The sequence below is a fragment of the Orcinus orca genome, chromosome 17 (assembly GCF_937001465.1).
Source record: "Orcinus orca chromosome 17, mOrcOrc1.1, whole genome shotgun sequence".
Taxonomy (NCBI): Eukaryota; Metazoa; Chordata; class Mammalia; order Artiodactyla; family Delphinidae; genus Orcinus; species Orcinus orca.
Window position 1 is genome coordinate 84,416,591 of NC_064575.1, and position 19,596 is coordinate 84,436,186.

A 19,596-nucleotide genomic window follows, 5' to 3' on the forward strand; every position below is an offset into this window, starting at 1 on the left:
ACTAAGTCACTCTCACCTCTGTGATCAACACAATAAGCAATTCCTGGGGATCCACTAAGTGCTGGGGCCTGTGTTGGGCTCTGCAAGGAGGCCTAATTAATCAGGCCCAGGCCTTGCCGCCCAGGAAGGGAGCAGAGGGACATTTAGTCACCTCTAATCCCTGAGGCCAGTGCTGTATCGGGGGCTTAACAGAGGCTCATAGAGGGTGCAGAAAGGACAACCAAGGAGGCAGTGTTGGCCCTTGGTGGGTGAAGAGTGTGGGTGGGGGAGGAGCAACAGAGGAGAAGACACAGCAGCATTAAAACAAGGAGAGGGCTTCCCTGGTGGCGCAGTGGTTGAGAGTACGCCTGCTGATGCAGGGGACACGGGTTCGTGCCCCGGTCTGGGAGGATCCCACATGCCGCGGAGCAGCTGGGCCCATGAGCCATGGCCTCTGAGCCTGCGCGTCTGGAGTCTGTGCTCCGCAATGGGAGAGGACACAACAGTGAGAGGCCCGCGTACAGGAAAAAAAAAAAAAAAAAAACCAAAACCAAAAAACGAAATCAAAGAGAACATGTTACTTCCTCCCAGCCACTGGGAGTGAGACTTGCTTCTCCGGTAGGAGAGACCCCTGATGGTGTACAGGGTGCTCAGGACTTTCTGGAGGGATGCTCTCTGCTACAAAGAACAGAAAAGCCTAGGAACTGGCTTTCACGGTCAGGACCTCCACTACGTCACATTACAGAAGTCGGGAGCAGGCCAGTTATTTCAGGGGCCTCCCGTCTTTGTGCTTGGCTTCTCTTTGTGTGACCAGTGTCCCTCATGGCTGCAAGAATGGTCGCAGCAGCTCCAGGCCTCACACCCTTATGTATCAAACCCAGAGACAGGAAAAAGGGATTGTTCTGTCTCGGACCTCTTTTTTTTAAATGGAGATATGATTCGCATAAATACAATGTACCATTTTAAAGTGTACAGTTCAGTAGTGTTTAGTATATAACCGTTTCTAAATGTACAATTCAGTGGCAGTAAGTATATTCACACTGTTGTGCAACCATCACCAACGTCCATATCCAGAACTCTTTTCATCTTGCAATACTGAAACTCTATACTCATTAAACAATAACTCTCCATTCCTCCTCCCCCTTAGCCCCTGGCAAACACCACTGCTTGTGTCTATGATCTTGATGACAGGCACACCTTTTTTTTTATTGTGCTTCTCTTTATTACGCTTTGCAGATGTTGCATTTTTTACAAATTGAAGGTTTGGGGCAACCCTGCATAGAGCAAGTCTATTGGCACCATTTTTTCAACAGCATTTGCTTACGATGTGTCTTTGTGCCCCATTTTGGTAATTCTCGAAATATTTCAAACTTTTTCATTACTATATACGTTATGGCGATCTGTGATCAGTGATCTTTGGTGTTACTATCGTAATTGTTTTGGGGCACCACGAACCACTCCCATATAAGATGGTAAACTTAGTCGGTTGTTGAAATGACAACAAAGAAGTTAGAATATGACATAAACTCAGTTGATAAAGCAGTGGCAGGGTCTGAGAGGACTGACTCCAATTTTGAAAGGTCTGTGGGGAAAAAGCTATCAAGCAGCACTGCTTGCTACGGAGAAATCATTTGTGAAAGAGTCAGTCAATGCAGTGAACTTCTTTGTTGTCTTATTTTAAGAAATTGTCATGGCCACACCCCAGCCTTCAGCAACCACCACCAAGATCAGTAAGCAGCCGTCAGCACCCAAGCAAGACCCTCCACCAGCAAAAAAGATTATGACTTGCTGAAGGCTCAGATAATAGTTAGCACTTTTAGCAATAAAGCATTTCTAAATTAAGATATATACATTTTTTTTTTACATAATGCTATTGCACACTCAATAGACTTTTACAGTGCAGTGTAAACATAACGTTTACATGCACTGGGAAACCAAAAAGTTTGTGTGACTCGCGTTGTTGCCATATCTGCCTGATTGCAGTGGTCCACAACTGAACCCACAGCATCTCTGTGGTCTGCCTCTAAGTTCTCCTTCCGCCTTTAAAGACCCTTGTGATTACATTGGGCACATGGATAATATAGGATAATCTCCCTACATTAGTGTCAGTTGATGAGCAACGCTAATTTAATCTGCAACTTTAATTGCCCTTTGCCACACAACCTCACATATTCACAGGTTCCTGGGATTAGGCTGGAGCCCTTCGAAGCCTGGGTCTGGGAGGATTTATGTTCTTATTTTTTCACTCCTGAAATAAATCTACTTTAGTCGATATCTTCAATATAGATTCAGGAGAGAACACTCAAAAAAGTGTTATTTCCACAGAAAATTCATAGCTAAGCCTGGGCCCTGTGTTCTTCTGTCTCAGTGTTGAGGTTTTTTTTCAGCAAAAAAAGATGCAGAAAGAACAAGACTCACCTAGTAGAAAGAATCCAGTCTTCGGAGTCAGCGAACCCTGAATTGGAAACTTAACTCCGCCTCTTCTGTGTTACATGACTCCAGGCAAGCTGTAGGGCTGCTCTGAGCCTTTGTGTCACCATCTAGAAAGTAGGGCTAAGACAGCTGGTGAGAGAGAGAGAGAGGATCGTTGTTCTGGAGGTGACACCGTGGTAGGTGGCACACCAACTGAGCATGAGTAAGTGCTGGGCACCTGGGGGATGGGGGTGGCTACACAACTGTCTCTCCACTAACTACGTGTGATCCTTATTTTACAGGTGAGCACGCAGAAGCAACAGAGTTAAGGAACGTGCCCAAGGAGGTGGCGGGACATGGCCAGCTGCAGGGTAGGCGAGTGGCTCCCGTTTGGCAGTGGGGGAGACGTCACCATCTCACAGAAGGGCCCTGGAGTAGGGCTTGGCAACTTCACCACCAGACCACCACTGCTTCCTTTTGCTTTATAATACAGTTGACACTCATTATTGGTGGTAGTTTTTTAAGTCACCGTTAACACTGAATTAGCAAATCCTGGGCCATTGCTCCTCTGGAACATACAGGGCTAGGCTCCTGCGAACCCCTGGTCACATTTTCATAACCACCGTACATAACTTTGTCTTATGTGTGTTTCAGTTTAAAGACATCTTTTTTTAATTCACTGAACATATTTCATTTGTCTTTTAAAAACACGTATATTTTAAATTTTTTTATTTATTTATTTGGCTGTGCTGGGCCTTAGCTGCGGCACGCAGGATCGTCGTTGCATTGTGCAGGATCCTTAGTGGCGGCACGCAGGATCTAGTTCCCTGACCAGGGATCAAGCCCAGGCCCCGTGCATTGGGAGCACAGAGTCTTAACCACTAGACCACCAGGGAAGTCCCTAAAAACATATTTTTTAAGCAATGATGCAAAATTACTAGAAGTTAATATGACATGACTGTAAATGTGCAAATTTTTCTTTTTTTTTGCGGTACGTGGGCCTCTCACTGCTGTGGCCTCTCCCATTGCAGAGCACAGGCTCCAGATGCGCAGGCTCAGAGGCCATAGCTCACGGGCCCAGCCGCTCCACGGCATGTGGGATCTTCCCGGACCGGGGCACGAACCCGTGTCCCCTGCATTGGCAGGCGGACTCTCAACCACTGCACCACCAGGGAAGCCCAAATTTTTCTTTTTTTTAAAAAAATTTTAAACTATCATTTTTAAAATTAGTTAATTAATTTATTCTTGGTTGCATTGGGTCTTCGTTGCTGCATGTGGGCTTTCTCTAGTTGCGGCGAGCAGGGTCTACTCTTCATTGCGGTGTGCGGGCTCCTCGTTGCTGTGGCTTCTCTTGTTGCGGAGCATGGGCTCTAGGTGCTTCAGTAGTTGTGGCACGTGGGCTCAGTAGTTGTGGCTCGCGGTCTCTAGAGCGCAGGCTCAGGAGTTGTTGCGCATGGGCTTAGTTGCTCCGTGGCATGTGGGATCTTCCCAGACCAGGGCTCGAACCTGTGCCCTCTGCATTGACAGGTGGATTCTTAACCACTGCCCCACCAGGGAAGCCCCAAATTTTTCTTTTTTATTAATTATTATTATTTTTTAATTGGAGTATAGTTGGTTAACAAGGTTGTGTTAATTACTGCTGTACAGCAAAGTGATTCAGTTATACATACATATATATTTTTTAACATTCTTTTCTATTATGGTTTATCATAGGATATTGAATATAGTTTTCTGTGATATACAGTAGTAAAGACATTTTCTTTAATATGTCTTGTTGATTCCTTAATATTGAACTCACAAAGAAACTTGGGATAGCCATGGAAAATTATTTCCCCGAAGCTTTTTCTACCCGAAGTTTGCAGCTAATATGGTTATAATCACAGTGCGTGTATGACGTCATAGCCTGCTCTTGTTTAACAAAAGCATTTCTCATGCTGTTGTCAGTTATGTATAAAGATCATTTTCAAAATCTTTATGTAAAGTTTTTATTCCTGACATTAATAACTCCATTCTCTCCCCCACTTTACAACCCTAGAAAGAAAATTCAGCCAGACTAATGACAAGAGATAGTGGAGGGCAGGGGACAAGTGTGCCTCATTCTGTGTGTATGCATCTCATTTAAAAAAAAAATAGATTTATTTATTTATTTACTTATTTATTTTTGGCTGCACTGGGTCTTTGCTGCTGCATGCGGGCTCTCCCTAGTTGTGGTGAGCGGGGGCCACCCTTCGTTGTGGTGAGTGGGCTTCTCATTGTGGTGCCTTCTCTTGTTGCGGAGCATGGGCTCTAAGCATGCGTGGGCTTCAGTAGTTGTGGCATGTGGGCTCAGTAGTTGTGGCTCATGGGCTCTAGAGCGCAGGCTCAGTAGTTGTGGCGCACGGACTTAGCTGTTCCTCAGCATGTGGGATCTTCCCAGACCAGGGCTCGAACAAGTGTCCCCAGCATTGGCAGGCGGACTCTCACCCACTGCGCCACCAGGGAAGCCCTGCATCTCATTTTTAATGACTATACTTGATCCCATCAGGGTTATGCCACTGTGTGCTTAACCAAATGCCTATCATTGGACAGCTGAATTGTCCCATTTTTACTGTTATAAATAACACTGCAATGAACATCTTTGTGCATAATGATCTTTCCAAATTTCGGGTGATTTCCTTAGAGACATTCCCAGGGGCAGAATTCTTGGGTCAAAGGCAAAGGCCCTCGAAGGCCTCAGATACATATGCCAGAGAATGGTTCAGTAAGTCGGCACAGTTGCACCCTCCGCGGTGTGTGTCTGAGAGCCCTTCCATACAAGCCACATTCGTTAAGAAGTCACTGCTTCAAAAAAAAAAAAAAATAAGTCACTGCTTCATCTCATCATCCTTATTAATCAGACTCTTTGAAAATCGCCCCAAGAGCTTCCGATCAGCAGGAGCTCCCACAGGGTCGCCACACTGAGCCGACACAATTCCAGGCTGAAGGGAGGTCTGTGGCATTTCACAGGGTTCATAGCGCCTGTGCTGCAGCTCAAGCCTCCTTCAGACCCCGTGGGAAGATGGGCAAACCTGATGACACAAGTGCTCGAGATGCTGACATGGCCCTTCCCTGACTCTACATGGGGGCAACAGTGCCTTCTTTGCCCCAGACTGGCTTTTCCTGAATGCGCCCGCTATGCCAGCTGGAGTTCCCTGAATGTTTGCTCGTGTCTTGAAATTAAGGCAAAATCTCTCAAGAGAGATTTTCTTACACACACACACAAACTTATTGCTCGAAAGACAAAAGACCTCTTAAAAAAAAAAATTAAGGATTCCCCTAAAGGCTAAACATCTTGTCATATAAGAAACGTAAACTAATTGGCGTGCATTCTAGGCAAACCAATCTAGCCCTGACACATATCTGGAATCTGTCTCTTGTTGTGGGACGCTGGCTCACTCCCAGTCTGTAAAATGACATGAAACAAGCTTTCCGATGGTTCCTTTTTCCTTCCTAGATGAGAAAGGGTCAAGGTGGTTGGTTCGTGCTATGGCAACAATATTATTTGTCACCCTCGTTAGGACACTTTTGAGAGTGAAAGGAAAGTTTGTTAATTACTACTCTGGCTCAAAAGATGTAAACCAGGACCTTCGCTGCAAACCAGGACACATGCAAACACTCATCTGGTTAATCACAGGGTGAAATGCATGAATGGATGGCTGGTTAGACATTGATCTACTGCAGGCTCGATGCCAGGCACGGGGGAGGTGTCTTTTCACGCTGGCTCGCTGGAGACGCACACCAGCCGCCAAATGGGGGCTGTTCTTTCACGGCTGGGGAGGGGGGTGGGCAGAGAGCCAAAGCAACTGGCCCAGTGCCACACACACCAGCAACCCCTGCCCCTCCGCCGGGAAGTAATGAAACTGGGCACCCAAATGAGCAGCAGGACTAAAAGTGCTCCCAGCCAGGGCCGGGGCCCCTGAGGACCCTGTGCTGTGAGGCATGCAGACCCCGGAACGGGTTGCTGGGTCTGAGGCCGAGAGCTTTGTAGACACCTCCACCTGGGCGGAGTTCAGTTGCCGGGAGCTGGGGCGGAAGGCTCACAGTGGAGGCAGATCTGTGACATGAAAGCTCCACGCAACCTTCACTGAGGGAGAACCCCCCCCACACTCCCCCTCCCCGTGCCAGCTCTCAGCGGGACAGACCCCAGGCTCCTGCCTCCTGGCCCCCCAGGGCCCGCCTACAAACCAAGCCACTCCAGGTTTCCAGCCTGCCCTTAACCCGGACCCAGGAAAGTGCTGGGTTCTGATGAGAAACACAAAAGGAGACAGACAAAAGGGGTGTTAGTGACCCAGGAGAGAATGAGCAGGGCCGCCTGGATAGGCATCTGGCCATGTGGGCAACACATGCGTGCCCTGGGGGACCTGACTCCCCCCAGTTATTTCTGAGCCTAATCGCTGGCGGGTGGAATGAAGAGTTATATAGTTTGTGAATCAAGAGGTAAATTGTGTAAGCCCAAGGGAGGGCATGGGCCACGGGGATAAGGGTAAGATTTCTACACCAGAGCTGGACTCTGAACCCTTTTGCACCGCCTCCCCGCTCCGACCATCGGGAATCTGGGCCCAGGGCCCTCCCTCCCTAACCACAGCTGCAAGTCCCACCCGTCCTCTCCAACGTGGGCGCTAGCGCAGCCGGCCTCGGGAGCACGATTCCTAGTTGGATCTTCCGCCTGGAGTTTACTTGGCACCCCCGCCTTCATATGGGCTGTTCCTTCTGCCCAGAGGGCCTTTCCCTCTCTGCGTGGCTGGGGAACTCCGTCCTGCTTGTCCTTCAAGGCCCAGCTCCAGGCAGAAGGTCTGGAGGGGCAGTGGCCGAAATCGGGGTGAGGCAGGGTGGTGGCTGTACACACGAGGTCTCACCTCATTTTCCTTTTACAGAACTGCTTCCTCTCATTTTCCTCTATACTCAAGAAGTGTCGCTTTTGAGGAAGAAAAGGATTACTTGTAATGATGACGATGAGGATGCCAAGTGGGGCTTCCCTGGCGGTCCCGTGGTTAGGACGCCACGCTTCCACTGCGGGGGCCACGGGTTCCATCCCAGTCAGGAAACCGAGATCCCGCATGGCACCGGGCAGCCAAAAAAAAAAAAGGATGCCAAGTCCCAGGTCAGATTCATCTCTACTGTGAAACTCACCTTGCCCCACCAGGCGTCTCGGCCTCTTACTTCTCGGGGCCCCCTGTGCCTTTTCTTCAGGAGGCTGATCATGGTTCGTGACTGCGTGCATTTCTGCTGTTACTTGAATGACGTCTCTCACCCCCACTGGCTCCATCAGAGCAGGGACAGTGTCTTTCCTTTTTTAAAAAAATCAACTTCATCGTGATATAATTTCATATGATAAAAGACATCTATTTTAAGTGTAGTTTAATGAGTTCTGGCAAACGTATACACACTTGTAACCAACCATCACAAGCAAGATACACAACGTTTCCACCATGCTCCCTGCGGCCAGCCCTGTCCCCACCCTGGCAGGCAACCAAGGGTCTGTTTTCTGTCCCTATAAATTCGTTTTGCCTGGTCTGGAATTTCACATGGGTGGAGTCACGCAGTATGTCCTCTGCTGGGTCTGGCTTTTTTCTGTAGCGTAATGCTTTTGAGCTTCAGCCAGGTTGCTGCGTGGCTCAGTGGTTCTTTGTTTATTGCTGAGTCCCTTGTACGGATGAGCCACCATTTGTTACACTCCATCTGTTTGTGGGCATTTGGGTCGGTTCCATCTTTAGTCATTATGAATAAAGCTGATATGGACATTCAGGAACAATCATCTGTGTGGACATATGCATTTGTTTCTTTGGATAAATATTGGGACTGGAACTGTTGGGTCACGTGTAATAATATGGCTAACTTTTTAAGAGCTGCCAACCTGTTTTCCAAAGTGTCTGTACCACATTACTTCGTCAGCAGTATCGTGGGAGAGCGGCGGTCGCTAAACACTCTCTCCAACACTGGGAACCACCCGACCGGGCCTCCTCTTGCAGAGTGCACATCCTCAGCCCCTGGCCCAATGCTGCCCACCAAGGGAACTCAATCGATCACTACGGAATGCATGAGTGAATGCACTTTGCTTTGTTATTTTGTTATCATTTTCAAACCAATGTTTATTCCACTGCTCTGGGTGGTTTTAAAATTTATTTATTTATTTTTGGCTGCATGAGGTCTTCGTTGCTGCACGGGCTTTCTCTAGTTGCTGCGAGCGGGGGCTACTCTTCATTGCGGTGCGCGGGCTTCTCATTGCGGTGGCTTCTTTTGTTGCGGAGCACGGGCTCTAGGTGCACGGGCTTCAGTAGTTGTGGCTCACGGGTTTAGTTGCTCCCCAGCATGTGGGATCTTCCTGGACCAGGGCTTGAACCCGTGTCCCCTGCATTGGCAGGCAGGTTCTTAACCACTGTGCCACCAGGAAAAAAACACTCGCTCTGGGTGTTTTTTAATCTTTTGTTATTTTTAATAATTACACAAATAATACATGCTCAGGGTATAGAAATTAGAACAGTAGTGAAAAAATAATTTTAAAATTACCCCTTAATCTCTCCATCCAGAGACCCATGTTCCAGGCTCAATATTGGGCACTGGGAAAACAAAGATGAATAAAGCACACTGACTGTCTGCAGGGGTTCCACAGCTCCAGCTGCCTGGACAGGGGCCACACATGGGGTCAGCCAGAGGAGGGGGACACACAGGGGAGGCAGTGAGGAAACCCTTCAAGGGGGTGGAGAGGCATGAAGAAGGGACATGCGGGGGGCCTGGTGGACAGCGGTGGCCAGAAGTGCGCTCATAGGTGTCTGGGACTTCCCAACCCCAAGGCTAAGAAGGATGCTGCCCGGTTGGTCCCGCTGCCCCGCTGCCTCCTCAAATGCTGTGCGCCTCCGTGCAGCCACAGGGCACCGGCCCAGGACGCAGAGTCATGGAGGAGGCCGGCCCCTGGGTGGGCCCCTGGGTGTGTCCATGCTTGGGCACAATCTCCCCAGGAGCTCACAGCCACCTTTGCTGACTCCTCCTCCGGGTCCCGAGTGCTGAATAACCAGGTTGGCTGGCTCCTTGGACCTCCCTTCTCCACCTACTCTCTTTCCTTGGTCGCCTGACCAGCCTCTGGGCTCTACACATCATCCATCCAGTACTGACACTCATATTTCTCTTCCCAGCCCTGCAGTCTCCCCTGTGCCCCAAGCTTGGGCGTCCATGGTATAGCTGCCTGTCTTCCCATCTGGCGTCTCCCAGCCATCTGTGCCGTCGAAGGAACTCCTGACACCCCTGGTTCCCAAAGCTGTTCTTTCTCCATTCTTTCCATTCCAGAAATGGGCACCACCGTTTGCTCTAGTCCACAACCAAGGAATCATTCTTGATTCCTTTTTCCCTCCTCACCCACATCCAATCTACCACTAAATCCTATTGATTTCACCATCCAAACACTTCCCAAAGCCCTCCAGGTTTCTGTATGTCCAATGCTACCATGCCATTCAGAAACACCAGCAATTCTTGTCTGAACTGCCTCTTAACTGCTTCCATGATTACTACACCCCCAAGTTAAAATCATGCATCAGCCAATGACTTGTTTTTGTAGAAACAAAAATTCATCCCACAATTCATATGGAATCTCAAGGGACCCGAATAAAAATAATCTTTAAAAAGAAGAACAGGGCTTCCCTGGTGGCGCAGTGGTTGGGAGTCCGCCTGCCGATGCAGGGGACACGGGTTCATGCCCCGGTCCGGGAAGATCCCACATGCCGCGGAGCGGCTGGGCCCGTGAGCCATGGCCGCTGAGCCTGCACGTCCCAAGCCTGTGCTCCGCAACGGGAGAGGCCACAACAGTGAGAAGCCCGCGTACCACAAAAAAAAAAAAAAAAAATAGAATAGAGAGCCCAGGAATAAACCCTTGCATACAAGGTCAAATGATTTTCAGCAGGAGTACCAAGACCACTCAATGGTGAAAGGACAGTCTTTTCAGCAAATGATGTTGGGAAAACTGAACATCCACCTGCAAAAAGAATGAGGTTGAATTCACCTTATACACAAAAATTAACTCAAAATGGATCTAAGACCACAACTTAAGAGTTAAAACTATAAATAAAACTCTTAGAAGAAACAGGAAAAAGCTTCATAGCATTGTATTTGGCAATGATTTCTTGGCTATGACACCAAAAGCAGAAGTGACAAAAGTGAAAAATAAATATGTTGGACTACATCAAACTTAAAAATTTGTGTGCATCAAGGAACACAATCAAGAGTGAAAAGGCAGGCGTGGAATGGGAGAGAATATTTGCAAATCATGTATCTGATAAGGGGTTAATATCTAGAATAAAGAACTACAACTCAAATACAAAAAACAAACAACTGATTAAAATATGGGCAAAGGACTTAAATAGACTTTTCTCCAAAGAAAATGTACAAATGAGGGGATATACGTATACATATAGCTGATTCACTTTGCTGTACAGTGGAAACTAACATAACATTTTAAAGCAACTATACTCCAATAAAATTAAAAAAAGAAAAAGAAAATATACAAATGGCCAATAAACCTGTGAAAAGATACTCCACCTCACTAATTATGGAAATGCAAATCCAAACCACAATGAGATACTACTTCACACCGACTAGGAGAGCTATTATCAAAGCCAAACAAACAAAAATGTTGGCTAGGGTGTGGAGAAACTGGAACCCTTATCCATGGCTGGTGGGAACATGAATATTGTGCAGCCACTGCGGAAAAAACTACGGATGTTCCTCAAAAAATTAAACACAGAATTACCATACGATCCAGCAACTTCACTTCTGGGTCTGTGTGTGTGTGTGTGTGTGTATATATATATATATATATCCAACAGTTAAAAGCAGAGAGTGGAACAGATCTTTGTACACCCATGTTCACAGCAGCATTAGTCACAATAGTCAAAAGGCACAAGCAACCCAGGCACCCATGGATGGATGGATAAACCAAATGTGGTCCATCCATACAATGGAATATTATTTAGACTTAAAAAGGAAGGAAGGACTTCCCTGGTGGCGGAGTCGTTAAGACTCTGCCTACCAATGCAGGGGACACGGGTTTGAGCCCTGGTCCAGGAAGATCCCACATGCCGTGGAGCAACTAAGCCCGTGTGCCACAACTACTGAGCGCAGCTCTGGAGCCCGTGAGCCACAACTGCTGAGGCCACGTGCCACAGCTCCTGAAGCCCACACACCTAGGGCCCATGCTCCGCAACAAGAGAAGCCACTGCACTGCAACAAAGAGTAGCCCCCACTCGCTGCAACTAGAGAAAGCCCGTGAGTAGCAACGAAGACCCAATGTGGCCAAAAATAAATTAATCAATTAAATAAATTAAAAAGAAATCCTTCTAAAAAAAAAGGAAGGAAGTTCTGACATGTGCTACAACATGATGAACCTTGAGGTCATTATGCTCAGTGAGCTAAGCCAGTCACAAGAGGACAAATGCTGTGTGATTCCACTTATATGAGCGACCTGGAGTAAAGTTCATAGAGACAGAAGGTAGGAGGGTGGGGCCCGGGGCTGGGGGAGGGGAGGGGGTGGTTAGTGTTTCATGGGGCCAGAGTTTCACTTTGGGAAGATGAAAAAGTTCTGGAGGTGGATGGTGGTGATGGCCGCACTGCAGTGTGAATGTACTCAATGCTACTGAACTGTTCACTTAAAAATGGTTCAAAAGATAAATTTTGTTATATTCTGCCATAATAAAAAATTTACCCAAAAAAATCATATATCAGCTCTCATCTGTCACTTTTCCACTGAAAACTCTCCAATGACTTCCCACTACTCCAACCTGGACCCTGAGGCTCTGTACAGTGTGGCTCCCGGAAACCTTTCCCCGTGGCCCAGATTGCTCCCCCCACCAGATGCCAGCCCCTCCCCTTCCACTCCCCACATGAAAATCTCTGCAAGCTGCCTGCCTGCCGGCAGCCATCACCACGGTGGGCTCTGGGTTGCCCACATTATCCCTGTATTCCGGCCATTATCTATAATGACAACCTGGCATAATTATATTTTTACAATTTGTATAACTACATTCTATTGAGCTAAATGATCATTATTATCATTATAAAATACTTATTAAGCACTTGTAGCCATGCAAATCTAATAAGAGGTAGCCTCAGCTCTTAAAAATCTCCCTTCCGAATTCCATCCCAAATTCATTTCAACTTTGGTTATTCCTCCTTGCTGGAGAAGGAACAGGGAACTTCTATGTTTTTTGCCTGGGGCTTTATATGCATATAAACTTTATACCATATAAGCTTCTCAGTGATGCTGGGGAGCAGATGTGATCAGCCTCATCTTACAGATGAGAAACGAGAGTCAGACTGCGGAGCTAGTCATTCAGTAATTTAGGTCTTTGTGATGGCAAAGCCTTTACCACGCCCTTCATGTAATGTGATAGCTTGGCTTATTAGGAAGGGCTTCTTTTTTTTGGCCTTATTTACATCTTACATGCTAAACACTGTGCCAGCCCAGTGGGATAAACACACAAGTATACAGATCTTTCTAAAACAACGTCCTAAGTCGGGGGTCACAAACTCAAATGTTCACAGGAGCCAAGCAGGCAGTGGAAATGGTGAAGCAGACAGGTGAGTGATAGAGAGTGGTGGGGACGGTGGCCAACCCAAGAGCACGTGACTCATCTAACGACGACAGCCAGCTTTGCCATGAGGCAATGTGGGGTCATGTTTTCTGCCCCTCCCACTCTTCCAGTTAGATTTATAAGTGAAATCTCCAGAATTTTAAATGTTGGCAACTTTGGCAGGTACTGGTCATTGTCTAACCTACAACCATTCCCTGCCTCAAACCTCACCTCCCACCCCCTCAATTTTTGTCAGTAGGGATCAGATACCCTTTGATCTCAGGAAGATAGCCCCAGGGGATAAATCTTAATTGGTATAAAGCAATCCTAGCAGTCTCATTCCCTTTGGCCAGTAATTGGTCTCAGGTCCCAATTCTGACAAATGAGATGTAAGGGGAAGGCTGCTAAGGAGATCTCCCCTTCCTTAGTAAAAAGACAAAGGCTTGAGACCTAATGAGGAAAGAGCCTTTTGCCTACGGCCCTTTCCCCTTGTTCCTGTCTAATGCAGTGATGAAGTCCGGAACAGCAGTGGCCTTTTTGGAACCATGAGGCAATAAGCATGAGGCCTAAAACCAACATGCCAAGAATGACAGAGCAGAAAGATGAAAGACCCAAGGTCTTTGATGACATCCTTGCTGCATCAGCACCAGATGCGGCCATGGCCACTATACATAAGCTCAATAGAGCAAGCACTGGGTAGTGCCAGAGGGTGGCTGGAGAAAGAGAACAAATGACGTGTACGAGAGAGGCATCCTGCCGCTTGTTTATTAAAGGCCTCCCGTGTAGGAGCCCTTTGGTGAGTATGGACATGGGCTACACCTCCCCTCACATCTCTCCTCATTCTGAGAAGTTCATCCACAAACCCCTTCCCCAGACCTTTTTGTCTTTAAGCCTCCAGTCTTGTTCTTTCCAAGTTCCCAGACCATCTGATAGCTGCCGCCCCTGCACTGCTGTAGATCCTGGACCTCTGGCTTTCTCTCCGCCCAGGCAGGTGGCCTTCTGGGGGAAGCCCTTCACCTCTGTCTTTCGGGCACACTGGGGGAAGCCCTTCACCTCTGCCTTTCGGGCACACTGGGGGAAGCTGTTTTGCATGGCATTCCACGTCTGCGTGGTGCCAGCATATTTACAAAGCAGCCTATGAACTGGGTCTGCGTTTTCCTTCTTCACTCTTCTGCCCACAGAGAGTCCACTGAGGCCATTGTTGTGGGGTGTGGGGGGATGGAGCAGGTGCCCTGGGAGTCTCAGCCACCTGTTCATGTGACTTACTTGTGCTTCTGGGACCTGCGCAAGGCTGATAGCATCGTCCACATCGACCTCCCTGCGATGGTGGAGTGTGGCATGTGGCTCAGTGGAGCACGTCACACCCAGCTCAGCTCACACACTCACGTGGGGTCTGGCATTTTGTCTCTACCAGTGTCCAGCAGAAAATCTGGAGCTGTGGTTCAAATGGAGAATAGTTATTTGCAGAAGATATATCTTTGCTCCAAGCCCCTGAGAGTCTGTGCTATGACTCTGTTATTGGGATCTGCCAGAACTTCTTACCAAAGACACCCTGGCGTAGAACTGCAGAGTTATCTCGTGAATGGGTCAGAGCAGCACACTGAGATGATGTTCAAGTAGACTTTAAAAGTCAGAGAGCCACCAGCGCAGGTCACTCCAAACCTCACTCCACCGGCTTAGCTAAGCAAGCTGATCAAGCCCCTCCTAGCTGCTGGAGCGAACACACACCGAATCCAGGATCTCTGGTAAATCGGCTATATTGATAAATTCAGCCCAGACCTACATTAAACTCTGTCCACCTGGACTGGTGCCGTTAGAATCCATTCACCTCACACTCCCCAAGTTTCTGATGATAAATGCATGAATATGCTGCAATTCTTTCACTGTGTGAACACCTCCTAAATCGGGCTTTGCTGTTGCTTCCCTGGGGCATGCTGGGATCTGACTCCGGTTATGGCTTGGAGTTAATGAGGGGGTGAGTCTTGAGAAGACTCAGCATCCCTGTTGCCAGGTAAGCACAGATGAGCTCATTAATAGGACTTCAAGCAGGAGAAGACTGATCTCAGGCAGGCAGGGGGCTATTTCCACTGACAAAGAGGCTCAGAGGGATGAGGGGTTAAATGTTTGCTTGTATCCTCCCAACCGTCCCTTTTCTCAGGATCCCTCTCTTCCCAATAAACAGCCTAACTTCACAGAAAAGCCCAGGTGAAGCTGTGAATTCAAGTTCTGTCATAATTATGCCTCAGGTAGGATTAAAGGCAGGTGTGACCTTTAGCCCCATTAGCCCTGAGGCTACAAAAGATAAGGAACGGCTTAGGGCTTGATCTGAGAATTTATAGTCCGAGCTTTCAATTTTCTTTCTGAAATCTCTCCCAGCCTCAGGAGAAGCCCATCCCACAAGGCTCCACCGACTTGGGGCAGCCTTGTCTTCAGCGAGCCGTCCATCCAGGCAATGGCAGGTGACAACTTAAGTGACTGTTTGGCCAGGGCATGCTGCCAGGGAGGTCATCCCTGCACCAGCACAATCAGATCAGATAACCAGCCCCAGATTCCCATTTTCGTGGGTCTGTTTCCTGGGACCAAGTACATGTGTTTCAACATTCAACCAGGAAAGCAGAAACTTCTTTAGATAGTTCAAACAGAGAGGGATTTAATGCCGAGAATTGACTTCAAGGGTGTGGAAGAGCTGCAGGCGCACGAGGGGGCCGGTGCTGAGGTGCTGCTCAGAGATCAGGACGCTGCTACTACTCCTGGCTGGGGGCTGGGCCCACACTCCCCGCAGACGCCCCCCACCCAGTGCGGATGACTCACTGTAGCCACACTCCCCCACCGCCCCCATCCCCACCTCCCCCCCACCCCGAGTCCCCACCTGCTGCCAATGCCTTCACAACCGTAAAACGATGTCTCCTCCTCCATCCACAACTGCACTCTCTCACCTGGGTCTCCCACTGGCAGAATCTAACCAGAAGCCAGCTGGTGGAAGATTCTGGGAAGTGTAGATACCCGCCTTCCAGCACCCCGGGTACAGATACAGCAGGGAACAAGGAAGGCAGCAGAAGCAATGGGCACACCTGAGATGTCGTGAGGGTAAGCGGGCTGATGGATAGGTGCACCAACCACAGGATGATCGGCTAACTCACCGTGATTTTTCTAGTGCAGGGAAGCTCTGACGATCATAGATTCCTTCATTCTCCCACTGTCTTAGGTTCGAAGCTTGTTTCTTTTTTTTGAATGCTGAGCATTTCCCCCCTTTTCTGCAGGTTTGTCTTTGCCGCACTCCTTACTTCTCAAAATGATTAATGACCAGATGCCCTGGCAGTTCCGCAACCTGAGCTTCTCACCCTCCTTGTCTCCTTGAATTCTTCTGGCTCCTTTCTGAGCCTTCCTCTTCTGTCCTCTTTCCTAAACTTAACCCATCCTGCTCTCAAACATGCCAGAAGAGAATGACAAACCTGATCAAACCTGATCAGTAACCTGCTAGAGAAGCAAAACATCTAGAGACTGAAAAACGTCAGCTTGCTTCTCGTGTGGACCCAAGGACCCTCTTGCACAGCTAGCTTATGGAGGAAAGGCACTCCTTTGCTTTGGAGCTGAATCCTGGAGGCTGAAGCAGCACCTTCTATCTCTGCTCTGCACAGGGCATGGTGCCATTCAGTCATCCCTCGGCAAGCGGGATGAGCTTTTACGTTAGATCCACTCCCTTGCTTCAAGCCTCTTGTGGCTTTCCATTGCTCTCAGAACGAAAGCCAAGCTTCTCACCGGCCTGCCCGAGCGGGTGGCGCCCAGCTTGCTTATCACATCTCCAGTGCTCTCTGCCTCACTCACTAAGCTCCAGACACACTGGCCTTTTTATTCCTCAGATTTGCCCAGGCGTCTTCCTTCTCAGGTGTTTTCCCACAGGCTATTCTGTTCAGAGTGCTCATCTTATCCCAGCCCTTCTGCATGTCCTCCAGATCTGACCTTAAATCTCACTTTTCAGAGAGGCCGTCTTATCACTCTCACACTGGTCTGTTTCCTCATAGCACTTACCACAGGAGGTGTTATTTTTCTTGTCTCGCTTGTACTTGAAACTACGCTCCGTGACAGCAAGGACCATAGCTGTCTTGCTCGCTGTCTGTACCTTTCCTTTGTGCCTAGAAGTGCCTGACACGTACTGGGTGCTACTGGACCAAGACCTGAGGTCACAACGGTGAAGATGACACTGTCCCTGCGTTCTCGGCCTTCACCTTCTAGTGACAAAGCACACAGCAGGTGCTAAGACGACTGGGTCATCACGGCTGAAGGTAGATGGGAAAACTTTTCTGGCACTACAAACGTCAGCAATCTGGGTCATCTGGGCTCTCTGGCCTTCGCTCCTCTCCTCAGGAAGGCTGAAGAGCAGTGATTTTCAGAACCCACTAAACTTGCAGAAACACGCTCTGCAAGTACGCATTTCATATTTTGTAATCATTACCTAAGTGATGGACAAAATGGAAATCAGAAAGGTTAAACAAGATCTATTTTTAATTTTCCAGACTCCTTTCATATGAACTTTGAAATCAAAGTTGACTGGAGTGACAGGACCTTGCAGCAGGAACCCTGAGACTTTACAGAGTAGTTTAGGCTTTTGCAGGGTGCTGTACAGTTGACAAAGAGCTTTCTCATTCTCAGCTCCTTTGATGCTCCCTGATGACCTGTGAGGGAGGCAGTGCTGGATGGATGGGGGGACGACTTTAATCTTCATGTGCCAGGCATGTTCACACCTTTTAACAAGCCCGAGACAGGTGCGACTCTCCTGTCTCATCTTTGCAAATGAGGAAACAGCGGTTCAGAGAGAGTACTTGCTTTGCCCAGGGTCATGCTGTTGTGAATGGTGGGACAATTTTATTCCACCTCCTAGCAGTATTCAATCCAGCTGATCAGTTTCTCCTTTCAGAAGAACTTTCTTCGACTGACTTTATGGACACATGATCTCTTGGTTTTCCTCTTACTCAATGGCCACTTCCTCCCAGTTTCTTTTGCTGGATTTTCCTTCTCCTCTCCATCTCAGAATGCTGCAGTACCCCAGTTCATGGTCCTTAGATCTTTCTACTTTATCCACACTCTCCTCCCAGGTGCTTTCATTCAGGTCCTTGGTTTTAATTCCCACCTAGACAAGGGTGGCTTCTAATTCACTGCTCCAGCCTGAACTCCAGACTGGAATAGCCAATTCGCTCCTCAACACTGTCACGAGGGTTCACAGGCAATTGAGACTTAACTTGCTCCAAACTACGCCTCTGCTAAATTTGCTCCTCCCGCAGGGTTCCCCATCTCAGTAACAGCACTACCATCCTTTCACTCATACTCCACATCACATTAGCAAGACCCTGATTAAATAAAATTTCTGTTTTAGGGAAGGACAAGGAAAAAAATTCATCATAAAATTCTGTTTGTTTGGGCCTCGTCCCTCTCTCCCTAATGTGCAGTATGCATCTGCATTAGCGCTACGCGTTAGCGCTCCTCAAAGATGGCAGTGCCTGCTCAACCATAAAGACCAATTTTTTTTTCTTTCTTCTGACGCTAGCAACGTAACTTCTTACAAGAACATTGTTCTTTCCCAGCTCTGTAGGGGGTCATGGTGACTTGCTGCCCGCTTTGTACGTGCTTACCTGGTCTATGTATCCTTGGTGAACTTTAAGTGAAACATCAGTACGTCATTTTGATGTACGATCCTTTGTCTCAAAAATGTACAGACTATACCTTCGACTTCTAACGGGAGGAAGAGCTCTCAGAACTTTCTGAGAATCTGCTTCCCAGGTGATAATCCTCAGTTTGGCTCGAATAAAATCCCTTTTCTTCTTAATTTGATAGTTAATTGAATTTTCGTCGACAACCGTTGGCTCTACAAATTAGATCCCCAATCCTACCCTACTTCTACCACCTCCACTGTAGTCTAACCCATCGTCTGCCTCCATCCCCGTTACAGCTTCCTAACTGCACCCTCTGCCCGCCTCCGTTCTCACCCCTCTCCGGTCTATTCACACACGGCAACCTGAGTATTCCTTGTAAAACTTAAGTGAGACCACCTTACTCTTCCCCAGGCCTCCCAACTCTCTGGGAAAGAATTCCATGACGTACAAGGCCCTATCTGGTCTGGCCCATGGCTACTTCTCATCATTCTTCTCCTAGCTCATTTCGCCGTAGCCACACTGGCATCCAATTCATCACCTGCAATCACCTTCTACTCTACAATCTCTTTGCTTCCACCCTTACAACCTCCCTATCCTCACGACTCCCCTCTGGTCTATTCACACTCAGTAGCCAGAGGGATCTTTCGAAAACTTAAGACACAGCCCATCATCCCTCTGATGCTTCCCATTTTTCTTAGAATAAAATCCAACAGGACCTAGTCCCTGGCTACCTCTCAGACTTCACCTAGCACACCTGGTCCACACAGCGGTCATTTTGAGCTTCTTGAAAGGCCTTTGCCTGTCGCTCCTTTCCCCCGGCAAAGCGCTTTCTCATAAACAGGGCTCTTTTCTCTCTTCGCTGCCCAGCCTTCTCCTTTACTGACCCGGTTTCTATCTTCTTACACTGCTTTGTTTTCCTTCATGGTACTTCTCAGCATCACACAGGTAGAACCCCCACCCACGGTCGCCCCCCACCCCCGCCC

The 19,596-nt window shown here is 48.1% G+C and overlaps 1 long non-coding RNA gene across 2 annotated transcripts; it reads right to left on the bottom strand.

Annotated features, from left to right (window-relative positions):
* Positions 1 to 237: 237 nt before the first annotated feature.
* Positions 238 to 19,571, bottom strand: LOC125961868 (uncharacterized). 2 transcript variants are annotated; one of them, XR_007472956.1, is made up of 4 exons: positions 16,106 to 19,571; positions 14,232 to 14,400; positions 7,540 to 10,372; positions 238 to 2,541 (listed from the first exon to the last, which is right to left on the bottom strand). It is a non-coding gene; the product is annotated as an uncharacterized LOC125961868 (long non-coding RNA). The 2 variants fall into 2 exon arrangements; XR_007472955.1 differs by lacking the exons at positions 238 to 2,541; positions 7,540 to 10,372 and adding an exon at positions 10,394 to 13,982 and having other exon boundaries at positions 14,019 to 14,400.
* Positions 19,572 to 19,596: the final 25 nt, after the last annotated feature.